The 12,983-nt window shown below is 38.8% G+C and overlaps 1 pseudogene; it reads left to right on the top strand.

Moving 5' to 3' along the window:
- Nucleotides 1-4,635: 4,635 nt before the first annotated feature.
- On the top strand, nucleotides 4,636-6,076 carry LOC149833827 (adenylate isopentenyltransferase 5, chloroplastic pseudogene; annotated as a pseudogene).
- Nucleotides 6,077-12,983: the final 6,907 nt, after the last annotated feature.

The following is a 12,983-nucleotide window of genomic DNA, read 5'->3' as shown; positions in this document are numbered from 1 at the left end:
GTAAAAACTATGTATCCCAACCCATTAGCTTCCTCTATATAAACGTGGATCTTATGGAGGAAGGTCCGATCCAATTGACTCCAAGATGAAGGCACCAGATCAAACTCCAGTAGAGCACGGGTGTGTCAGTATTAGGTCACGTAAGGCAAGGTGGTCGTGGGCCCCACCTAGGGTTTGTGGCCAGTCAGATTTCCTGGTTAAAAAAAAAAAGCAAAGAAAAGCAAAGCAAGAAAGGTGAAACTTGAAGGAACCTTAACGGAAAACTAGAAATCAAGATTGGCCGAGGCAATTGATTACAGACAAAAAACGGTAGGTGTCAGATTTCATGTAAGTCTTTGCCTTGGCATGTAAGTGCGTTGTTGCTCTGTCATTACATTTAATATATAAGGAACACACATGTCAAGCATGATCACTGATCCCTAAGCTGACTAACTTAAAACACATCACTGTGTCAGATGGACTAGCTTTTGTTGTGGGTGTTTAAGAAAGGAGAACATGTACATTTTTTTAATACTAAAAATGTGAGTTAATAAATTATGCAGATGGGATTTATTATATGATGAGATTCTTATTCAATATAAAAAAAGAAAAACCTATGGTGTCCGATGCGTGTCATTGTATCATGTTGTATGAGCTTATTTGAGGTCCTTGTGACATTGCCTACTTGCAATGGGCTTAGTTTGCAGATAAATCCTTGGAAATGTGCAAAGACGAGCACCATTCCCATAAAATTGCATGGAATGGGGATAATCCTTTTCAAAATCAATGTTAAGTTTGGAACACCTATCAAAATTATATGGTTTGGATACCTGAGCAAAATTATATCCCAAACCTAACAAACATATTTTACGCAAGTCTTCACAACCACCCTGATAACCACGAGGGCAAACCTCGGGTTATAAAATTTAAAAGATGGCAAAATTTTGAAAAATACAGTAATGAACCGAATCGGCTGATTCTTGAGTAGGACACGGTTTGGCCACGAAGCAGATCGATTCCAAGCTGATTCGATTATGATAACATTGGTCAAGAGTCGATTCTGATAACATTGGTTAAGGTGGTAATCGAATTTCCACCTGCAATGCGTCTGCAGTGCACCTCTTAACACTCAAATCAAATGTTCCATGACCAATATTTTATTTTTCTTCTTAAAAAAAAAGAGAGCAAATAATTCGCCTTGTCAATTATTCATATAGCATAGCATTAACCAACATACTATATATATATATATATATATATATATCAGCCATCACTCCATCAGGTTGCCTTTCCGTATCCCCATGGCAATTTAAAAAATGGAGGAGGAAGAGGACCCAAAGGTGGATCCAACATGAAGCCGGTGCAAAAGTTGATGCAGTAGTCTGTGATCACAAAAAAATTCCTAGCTAGGTTTACCGTCCTGCGTGAGCGTGTGATAGAGCTTCCTGTAGCAGTCAATGAAGCAGGGCGTCCCAATTTTAGGCATTATAAGGTAAAAATCAGCTAAAAATTCTGGTTGAGATTGAGAAAAGCTAGGGTTTGAATTTGATCAATATTCAGTAGACTGTAGCAAACAAAAAAAGGAAAACGTTGGTCAAAATATTTCCTCATGTGAGTGCATCTATGAACTTAAAGATAAGAATAACCATTTTTTTTTCTCCTTGCCTTAAACACCCCCCAAAAGTTAACTCCTTTGACGGTAATGGTCCACTCAAAGATTCAATCAGAAATAATTAAAGAAAAGTTTGTCCTATTAAGTTTTGGAATCCAGATAAGTTCAACATATGAATTAAAAATCATGTGGAATTAAAATAATGTAAAACAAACATTCGTTTTTTGGCAACAACATCAAAGGTTACACAGGGTTTCACAATAAGACGAAATATTCCAGTTGCAACATAAGGCCGGGTGGTTCGGAGGCGGATCCCATCATTTGAAATAGGATGGGTTTCATCATACTTTCAATCCTAGCCATCTAGCAGAACCATCTAGCCATTGATTGGATGGCTAGGATTGAATGTCCCATCCTATTTCAAATGATGGGATCTGTGTTAGCCGCGTCTTCAACCCGGAGTTTTACTTTGCAGGGAGGCGGGCCCATTAAGGGACCTGGTTTTCGGTGAGGGTTTTCATTCATCATCGAAAGAGAACATAAGGAAATGCCTCCTTCCAAAATAAGGTAATCATATCAGATTTCCACTATTTTTTTTGCTTGGTGGCACTTGAGAATTATATTCTTGTAAAGATAAAAAAAGCATTCTTTATTCACGATTGGATCCAATCGAAGAGCTTAACAATTTACAACTAAGGAAAATTCTGTTCACCAAGTTCATAACCCAAGCAGGTGTCCTTTATCATGCTTAAAGGGTTAACTTGATCAAGTGAAATAGGTTATGATTCTTTTTATTATTATAACCCTATGAATTGAAAATGGGTTATGCTAGTATGATATAAAGGAAGGGGCGAATCAATGAATTTGACCTAGAGATAATAAAGGGAGAAAACACAAAAGTCACATTGGTGGAGAAGATTGAAGAAAATAAAAGAGAAAAAAGTCATCCTAGAGGTATATTTGAAATCTGAATGTTAGAGACTAGAGTTCCCTTTTTTGCACTAGGCAAAGTGGTCCTCACTCCCCATCTTTACATAGAAAATGAATGAATAACAATGCCCCCATTAAGTCCTCTTTATGGGCTTAGCTTCAGATGTTTGTTGTAGTCATTTTAAAGCTTTTATTTCAACATTATTGACAGACAATCATTATGCCTAGTTACTTAAATAGTGCAGTGATGATTGAAAAAGGATAGAAAATGAATCAATGCAAAAAGAGCGGAAGCTTTTTATCACAGATGTGAAAGCCACGAGTGCTATATCTAAAGATAAATATTCATATCGAAATGCAAAAACGAACCTGACAAGCACCAAACCATCTTCATCCCCTTTGATTTAATTTAATAAGTTACAGATCTAGTGCTTAAGGGCATAAAGTTAAATACACGAAGTTCATCACATATATATTCTCTCCATAAATATTATAAGGCCACTATCCACTACAGTCTGTGTTCAATCATCATTGAAAACAAACAGCCCACAGCATGAATGCATAAAACAAGAATGAAAGATTAAGCCAACTTTGCAACAATCACTCACATTAAAATAGAATATTATAGTAAAATAATGATGATGTAATTGGTATTTAATTATAATAATTGATATTAATAGTATTATTATAAAGCAAATCTATCATTTTTTTTGAGATAATGTTTTTCAATTATTAGAAAATGGTCAATATATATTCGAAGGTGCATATTCCTCCTAGAGTGTACATGTTATCAAATCATGCGATATTGGAGTTTGAGGTTGATAAAAGACAAAAGCCTTTTTGAAATCATAGTTTTAGTGGATTGAAAATTACCTTTAATATTAATGCGGTGAAAAGAAGAAAACAGGCAGCACCAACAGTAATAGAAGCACTATTGCTGTGGACAATATCAATGTTGTTGTCATCAGTCTAACAATGATTGTTGCTATTAGTTATGATGGTGATGTTAACGATAATAACTTAACAGACAAGTGTTTATGTTTATCTTTTAAAGACTCCTAAATTTTTTCTAATGACTAATTAGGTCCAGTCTAAAATACTGCAGAATATATGTCCTCTATATATTTTCCCTCCAGCAAGAGCTTTTAGAGGAAAATTGAGGTCATTAATGACTTTGCATATTTAAACTTAAAGTACAAAGTCATTGCTAGGACCACTAACTAGTATAATTATATATCATCTCTACTGCAATGATTTATAAATGTTTGTAAACTAATAATTCAGCATATATAGGCAAGCACATGCTAGCAGTTGCTAAAGGCGATTATGATGATGGGCAAATTAACAAGGTAGTTCTAATTAAATGAATCGGTCTATAATAGAAGGTCCACAAAGGCTATAAAGGAAACATAAACTTAATCTCATTTTTACTTGATAATAGGGATGTTAATGAACCACATTTTATCCGATATCCGGCTGAATTCAATTCTGTTTAGTTGCATTTGGTAAGCTAAACGCTATCTGATTATAATCTGATGCAGATATGGTTGCAAATTTTTGCTACCGAATCTGAGAAATATCCAAATTTGATGGATATCCAAATCCATTTATATGTAAAAAAACACATCTGCTATGAGTTTGTCACCATAAGAATTGGCTTAGCTAAATTTGTTTTTGGCTACATCGGATCCGAATCTGAACAGTTTACATTCCTACTTGATAACATGCGAAAGCATAAGGGCCCCTATTAATAGAGTTACAAATATGTCTTCTCAATCGCACTTACATGATTTTTATTTCAATAATATTGTGGGGGAGAAAGAGAGTGATTATTTTCCCATAATTTGGTGGCTTGAACTAGCAACCACTCATTACTGTATTCTTTTCTGCTCATATTCCCTTAGAATCTGTGTGCGGCGTCTAGTGTACGAAAAATATCTCTTTTTCTCTCTCTCTCTCTCTCTCTCTCTATATATATATATATATATATATATATATATATATATATATATATATATATTAAAATAAAGGTTCAGCTTTATGTGGCTTATATTAAATGCATGGTTTCATTCCAAAGCCATCTCAAGTCTCATTTCTTCCTGCCTACACTGAGTACACTCCTCGCTCCTTAGCTGTGTTCTCGACCAAGTTATTATGAATCTTGCACTCTTCAGTTGTAGGCTACCACAGTTTCCAGTGGGTGTGAGAGAAAATGAAAGCATCTCCATGGAAACTGGCGACCTTCATCTTCGGAAAGACAAGGTCGTTGTGGTCATGGGTGCTACCGGAACTGGGAAGTCGCGCCTCTCTATCGAGCTGGGAAAGTATTTCCCAGCTGAGATCATCAATGCAGATAAAATGCAAGTGTACGAGGGCCTAGACATAGTGACCAACAAGGTCACCGTCCAGGAGAGGCGCGGCGTACAGCACCACCTGCTGGGTGAAGCAGACCCGGAGACCGAGTTCTCAGCCGCCAACTTCCGAGATCTTGCATCCATGTCGATTGATGGGATCATCCGCCGTCGGCACCTGCCGATTGTTGCCGGCGGCTCGAATTCTTACATCGAGGAGCTTGTTGGTGATGAAGCATCACGGTTCCGACTTAGGTATGATTGTTGCTTCTTGTGGGTGGACGTATCCCTACCTGTCCTACACAGTTTTGTATCAGACCGAGTGGACCTCATGGTCCAGGCTGGGCTTGTGGAAGAGGTGAGAAAGATGTTCCACCCAAAGGCTGATTACTCTCTGGGGCTTAGAAAGGCTATTGGGGTGCCAGAGCTGGACCAGTACCTAAGGGCACAGGCTTGTGGAGCTGATGACCGGACCTTGGCACGCCTGTTGGAGGTTGCCATTAATGAGATCAAGGCCAACACGTGCAAGCTCTCCTGCTGCCAATTGGGCAAGATCCATAAACTTAGGGCCATCTATGGGTGGGACCTTCATCGGCTCGATGCCACTGAGGCACTGGCTAGCTCCGGCCGTGCCTCGAGGGATGCATGGGATCGCCACGTGCTCGACCCAAGTGTCAACATCGTGAGTAGGTTCTTACTGAGAAACCCTAAGAATGGTGTTGGTGCTTCATCATCATCTGCTGCTGCTGCTGCTGTTGCCGGTGCAGTGGAAGCGGCGGCAGCCATAGGCTGAGGATTGCCTACCTGTTACCACGTGGGGTGGACCACCACACATCAACGAGGAAAGAGGTGGGAGAGATTATGTGGGGTGGGGTGTGGGGGCCACCACCATCCTCCATGTACGAATCAAGGGCATCTTTCACGTGGAACATTTTACCTCATCTTGTGCCACGTGTCCGATTCTCCAATAAAAAAAAAATGTTCCCCCAAAAGTTTAGAAGAAAAAAGAGAGGGGAAAAGGGAGAGAGCTGTTACTGTCAAGTCGTTAGCCATTTAGGTTCTTGTCTTGTGTCCTTTGTCTTACCACATCGTACCTTCGGCACAAGGGTTAAGTGCAATCACTACATCACACACGTGCTTGAGGCTTCCTCTGCACTTGTTTCACACGTGTAGAGCAGGTCAAAGGCTATGTCCAGTATCATACTATAAGGATTTTTTTTGGTGGAAATGATTAGCTCACTAATGGATGAATGGTGTTCAAATTTGCAGTCTATCTCTCTCTCTCTATATATATATGGGTTAATCTACTTAAATCTTATTAAAATAGCTAAAACATACTAAAAAATGATATTTTTTGAAAATACAAGGTTACTTTTTGAAGTGAACGAGATAAAGAAGGTTAATGATAAATTAATCCTATATATATAGGATTAGAAAATGGAGTAAGAGTAGATGACCAAAATTCAGTCTCACCGGACATTGATTTAAGTGAATTAGACTACCGCTAAAGAAGTGGGCATAAAAACTTGTTCTACCTTACTTCCATCTCTCTCTCTCTCTCTCTCTCTCTCTCTCTATATATATATATATATATATATATATATATATATATATATATGAAAAGAAAGACCATCCAACCAAAAGAAGATCCAAAATCTACAACCAACAATGATTGAACGACTTCCTTCTTGATGTTTGAGCATCTCATCCATCATACTTCATATTTTTGTTTTTTCTAATTTATTTAGTAAGAAATATGCTTCACACAAAGACTTTACATCACATAAGTATGTTTTTCAAAATATGAAAATTCGATGGCTCACAATGCATTTGAAGATTTACAAAGCATGTCACTTATTAAATAAATGACTCACCATTCGGTGGGTGGGCCGTTGATTTTTAGAGCTTTAAAAAATACATCTTAACATAAAAAAATTCATAATCCAAAACATGTCACTTATTAAATAAATGATAAAAAATCCAATATTTAAAGTCTGATGGATGAAAAACTAAATGTTTTTTTTTTGTGAAAATTGAAGATATACCCTTGGGGCTCTTCAAAGTTCAAATGCATTGATAGAGATCACGTTAATGTTTGAATGGTTGAACAACAAATGGTCCACTGACGAGTTGGGATTTTATGGTCTGGCTTTAGAATGCTAAATTGCGGAAGACATATTCTCGAAGATGGAGATCGATTAGAAACACAAAAGGTTGAATACGGGCAGTATGGTCACTAAAAATCATGATCTATAAACACAATTTGGATCCCAACAACAGGCGATTGAACGAGTCCCTGCTGAAACATAATTATGATAAATATTGGTTAACTCCCAACTACCCGATCCTTTTTTTTTTGGAGAAATGGATACTTTTATTCTTCACAATTTCGAATATGATGAACTTTCACTCCTTTCTACTTTGACCAACGTGAAAGATAAAAACTTGTCTGGTGACTAGGGCGTCCTTTCAAACATAGAATCTTTCTACGCGCATGTGCTTAAAGCAGGGCAGTAAAAAGGTGAAGGACATCGTTATGTAATAAAGAAAGGATGGCTTCTGCAAAGTTATGGAGGCAAAAGTTATCAAACAATTAACTATCTCTCACTCGTTGATGCACGAGCCAAAAAAAAATTACTTAATGATTCCATAAACCATCTTAAAATCAAGCCACATGTTTGAACGTTAAGCTCTGCAAACTACCTTTGAATTCCATGGCCGAGCCAAGAATCTGAGCTAGGGGGTGGGCACAAATTCTACGGCTGGGAAACGACATGATCAGCTTGCCACTTGGCTCAGATTGGCTCGACTCAGAAATTAAGCATAGCAAGCCAAGCTATTAGCTAGCCCATTTAGGTAATTAAATGAGCCGAGCATGAACATGGCAAGCTCGATTGACTTGACTCATATAGGTTATTTTACATATTATATATGTATATATACTTTTATATTATATATTATATACATAAAATGCATATTATATATGTTTTGTACATAGAATAACTACATATTTATATGTATTATACACATATTTTATATATTATCAAGCTTTAAAAAATCCTTAAAAAATATTTTTTTTAAAAGAGGAAACAGCTGGGGATTGGCTTGCAAAGTGCAAGAGTGTAGCCTTAACGAGCCAAACTCGATCTGTACAAGCTGGGCTAATTTACCAGCTGGGCACTGCTCAACCTTGACCTAAACCCCCCTATTAGGGTGTTTTGTTGGGTCAGACCTCATTGTGGCTAGCTCCGCCACAGCTAGAATCCAATATTCTATTTTTTTTCATGTAGGAACGAGCAAACAACCCCCTTGAATCAGAGGTTATGTAAACCCATGGTACACCCCTTTTTTCCATAGAGTCGCCTTGCTTTGGCTATTGTGCTATCGAGTAGCGCCTGTGAGAGTTGAACCCCGACTAGGGATGGCAGTGGACCGGGGGATACCCGGGCCTTGCCCCGCCTCGCCCCGTTTGGACTGAGGATGAAGGGCATGAAATGGGGATGGAGGCAGGGATGAAGGTTAAAATCTATCCCCGTGCGGGGATGGAGGCGAGGATGGACTTACGCTTTCCCCCACCCTGCCCCGTCCTCGTCTCAATCCCCACCTTTCCCCGTCCCACCCCCAATCTTTTAAGGAATGACTATAGACCGAGGGGAAATGGGGCACCGCCCCGCCTCACCCCTGTTTGGACTGGGGATGGAGCACATGAAGCGGGGATGGAGGTTAAAATCCATCCCGGTGCGGGGATGAAGGTTCAGATTTTGAAACAGGGCGGGGGTGGAGACCTTGTCCCCGGCCCCGGCCCCGACCCACTGTCATCCCTAACTCCGACTGTTTGTTTGACAGCTGAAGCTTGTTTCAATTATGTTAACTCTTTTGGGCCTTCATATTGCTTCTTTAGCCCCCAAACCGTACCCTACCTAACTAGGGATGGCAGTGAACTGGGGGAAAGCGGGGCCCCGCCCCGCCTCGCCCCGTTTAGACCGGGGATGAAGGGTATGAAACGGGGAGACGAAGGTTAAAATCCATCCTCGTCCGGGGATGGAGGCGGGGATGGACGTGCACTTTTCCCATCCCCGCCACGATCCCCCCCTCCCCCCCTCATCCCCTCCCCAACCCCGCACCGACCACTTTTCCTCGCAATATCCCCGCCCTGCCTCATCCCCGTTTGAACCGGGGATGGAGGACATGAAATGGGGATGAAGGCGGGGGTGGAGGATAAAATCCATCCCCGCTGGCGATGGAGGCGGGGGTGGAGACCTTGTCCCCCGCCCCACCCCACTGCCATCCCTATACCTAACCCATCAGGGCGATATTATTTCTTATCAATGGGGTGGGGCCTTGGCTGCTAGACGGGCAGTCAATGTTGATTCCCATGAGTGTGGCCCCTCTGTGCAAGCCAAAACATAGCATAGGCTTGGGAAAAATGGTTCTTAGCCTCTGAGTTTTAGGCTTATGGCACAACGACTGTAGGTATGGTAGGTTGAGCCAGAGTGACCAGGTCTTTGTGTTGGTAAAGTTTCTTTGGGTTATAAATCCAAAAAAAAGAAAAGTTTGGCTTGAGTTAATTAGGGGCGGGATATGTTGGATCAAAGAAAATGAAATCTCAAACCCATCCAGTGAATCAAAGACAAGTTAATTTGTTTAAAGATACATATAAAGTAATTGGATTTGCTGGTTGATGCAAGAAATCTTGCAAAAATAAAAAATAAAAGCTCAAAGGATTTGGGTTGACCCGATTATTCTTAGAGCTGGTTGTTCGGGTTGGGTCAGGTCGGGTACCTGATACCAACCCGAGCCATTGACAAGTGACAACCGTACACTAGGGCGTGCACCAATCCCATCCCCCATTGTACGGAGGCACTCGTCAAAAGTGACAAGATGCAGATTTTGGTATTTGAACTGCTGAAATGCAGCAAAGGACAGAGAATGACACGTGAAAGAGTTAATATTTGCTGATATGCAAGCAAATATGAAAAATAGTATTTTGTTTTTTTTTTTTTTCTAATTCTCACTTAGGGATGGCAGCGGACCCGGGGAAAGCGGGCCCCGCCCCGTTTCGGACCGGGGATGGAGGCAGGGACAAAGGTTAAAATCCATCCCCGTTCGGGGATGGAGGCGGGGATGGAGGTTCTAATCTTGAGGCGGGGCAGGGGTGGAGACCTTGTCCAAGTGAGAGACTCTCTTCGCAAATTAAAAATAGAAAACTGCCATAGAAAAAGATTGAAAAAATAAAACACAGGTTCGGTAACTTCTTTTCTAATGTATTTTCTTGTTTTTATGTAGAATATTTTTATAATTACCAAGAATTTCCTAAGATTTTTCTAAAAAAAACAACTTTGAGAAATATCCTGCCTTTTTTTTTTTCTTAAATTACGGATGAAAAACTCGTGCCCGTTAAAAGATTATAGCTTATGCAATAGCCAGTGTGAAGCTTCCAACAAAAAACAAAAACAAAAAAGCCAATGCATGCTACTTTAACAAGAACCATCGCCCCATCAGCTAATTGTTGATAATGGTAGGACCGATTGAAGAAAGAGATCACATGCATGAAGAAGACATGCACTCACTCTATGCTCGAAAAAGAGCAAAAGTGGATGTTTCTCCAATTTCTAAAGAGAATAATGCGGTTGTGATATATTAATTTTGGTAACACCTTCACATTTTTACGCTGAAAATGGTTCCCATGATGTTGAGATGAATTCAAAAGAATAAGCCCTCCAACTTTCCTACCTCGACCTGTAAACGCGTGAATCTCTATCTAAGAGCGTCCTTTCACCTTTGCCTTTAAGCCTCAGAAATATTGAAGATACTGTGTGCAACTGGCAGCACCATCGAATAAGAGGGAATTTGTCTTTTGGGTTCTACAATATAATCAGATTGATGAACGAATCCAAAGACAACAATGTGCCATAAACAATGGATACAAACAGAGCACATACACCGCATGTAATCCTATACACACATCATAAAGCACACATACACGTATATGCATGGCATTCATCAAACACAGTGACAGAAACAAAGACTAGGAAGAAGAAAGCTAGATGACACGAACAAAGAAGAAGAAAAAGAAGAAAGAAAGATTAAAAATAAAAAGAAAAGAAAAAAGAAATCGAATAAAAAAGAGAAAAGAAGGAAAAGATGAAAAAAAAAGAACCGAAGAAGAATGGAATAAAGAAAAGAACAGAAGGCACAAAAAAAAGAAGGAAAAAACTAAAAAAAGAAGGAACAAAGCAGAAGAAGAAGAAATATAAAAAAAACATAGAAGAAAAAGAAGAATGAAAGATTAAAGACAAGAGATCTAGAGAGAGAGAGAGGCATGCATGCTTAATGAAACATACTAAAATGAGTATTTTTTGGCTTTTCAGTATTTTTTTTCTTTTCACGATTCCAACCTCATAAATGTGCTTGGCATGGCCAATTTTTCAGGAATCATCACTTGGACCATGTGTTTTCGATAAAAAAAGATATTTATAGCCTAAAAATTCATAAAGATTTTGGACCATTGATTCTTTGAAAAACTCGCCCATGTGACAAAAATGAATGTTTCAAGAGCTGATCCCTATAAAATCTAGTATGCATATTAAAAGAACACAAACACATTCGAGAAAACAATATTTAACGTTGTTTGACAATGGCAATGCCTACGTCCATGAAGAACGACTCTCTCACTATCACCCGAGAGCCTTTTACATTTTATTTATAATGTTAGAGTTTCTCAATGAGAGGAGACTCTTGAGATACATGATTTATCATATTGGCTCAATTAGAGTCCTTGTTACAATTTACAATTATCTTTGAGGAATCTTGATCCAGTGTGAGATTGGGATCTTGAACCATTCTAGAACAAGGGCTAACTTTAAACTCTTGAACAACACTGATGTCATCTTTGGATTCTTGATAGAGTCATTCTTCTTGATCACCTTGGAAACCTTGAGAGGGGCAAGAATTCTTGGACTCTTGAGGTCGTCCAGGTCATACAACATAGGAGGGTTCAACTTGTATTCTAACACATATCACATATGTATAGTTAAATTTTAAAAATAAAACAAAAAAGAACGAAAACCCATTAAACACATTTGTACCATATACATATTATGATTTTTAAAATTTTAAACATAAAAATGACTTATTCAGAAATGATTCAATTGGAGCCTAAATCAGCCAACTGATTCTCCAAATTATTTTGAAAATCGATTTTGGCCTCAAACTGATTATGACAACATTGGTTTATGTTGGTTGCGGCTTGAACGAGTCCCTATTGGACTAGGACTCACCTTGCCACATAAAGAAGTTCTTTTTGGACTTTTGTTTAGAATCCCATATGATATGAAAAATATGAACCATATGAGGTTTCTTGATGGATAAAGACTCTACTTGTGAGAATTATAAATAGAAGATGTGCACTCTTTTGAAAATATAAAAAGGTACTTCTTTGTTTGAGAGAGAGAAAATAGATGAGTGTGCTCTCTTGGGCGGTTCTCTGATGCTTGAAGCTTCTTTTAGAGTTTAAGATTAGTGTGTGAGAAGTGAGAGAATGTTAAATTTTTTTTTTGTGGCGGAGTGGAATGTTTGAGTTGCACACATCAATCCTCTTGGTGAGTTGAATGATAGGTATGGTTGCTATGTTTGACTTTATTTGTTTTTTATTATATTAGTGATTGATTCTATTAATTAATAAAGGCTCTTGGTACTCTCTGTGTGGATGTCGGCAGTTTTGCCGAACCACGTAAAATCATCTTGTCTTATGGTTATTTGTTTTTTTGTTGGTTTTAATGTGATTGCTTGCATTTCTTAATCACATTAATATCATATCCGCCCTAGTGTGACCCTAAGCATAGGTCTCAAAAATCACAACAATTTAGAGGATCAAATTACTTACCAAAAGATAGGATCTGATCTTGAAAAGTAAGGTGCTTTTCAAGATCGTAAGTGTCAATTGCACACAAACACATGCACACAAAATCAGGTGTGCAAGTTCTAGAAAGAGATCTTACCGACTTGCGAAGCAACCACCAACTTGGTTCTGCTTAGCTTATTTTGGATGACAAGTTGTGTGGACAAGAGTGCGCATAACTAAGATGATAAAAGGAATATTATAGAATTAG

The sequence above is a fragment of the Nuphar pumila genome, chromosome 6 (genome assembly GCF_984573655.1).
Source record: "Nuphar pumila chromosome 6, dmNupPumi1.hap1.1, whole genome shotgun sequence".
In the NCBI taxonomy this organism is placed as follows: Eukaryota; Viridiplantae; Streptophyta; class Magnoliopsida; order Nymphaeales; family Nymphaeaceae; genus Nuphar; species Nuphar pumila.
Note: the sequence above shows the minus strand (reverse complement) of the source record. Positions and strands in the feature narration are given on the sequence as shown.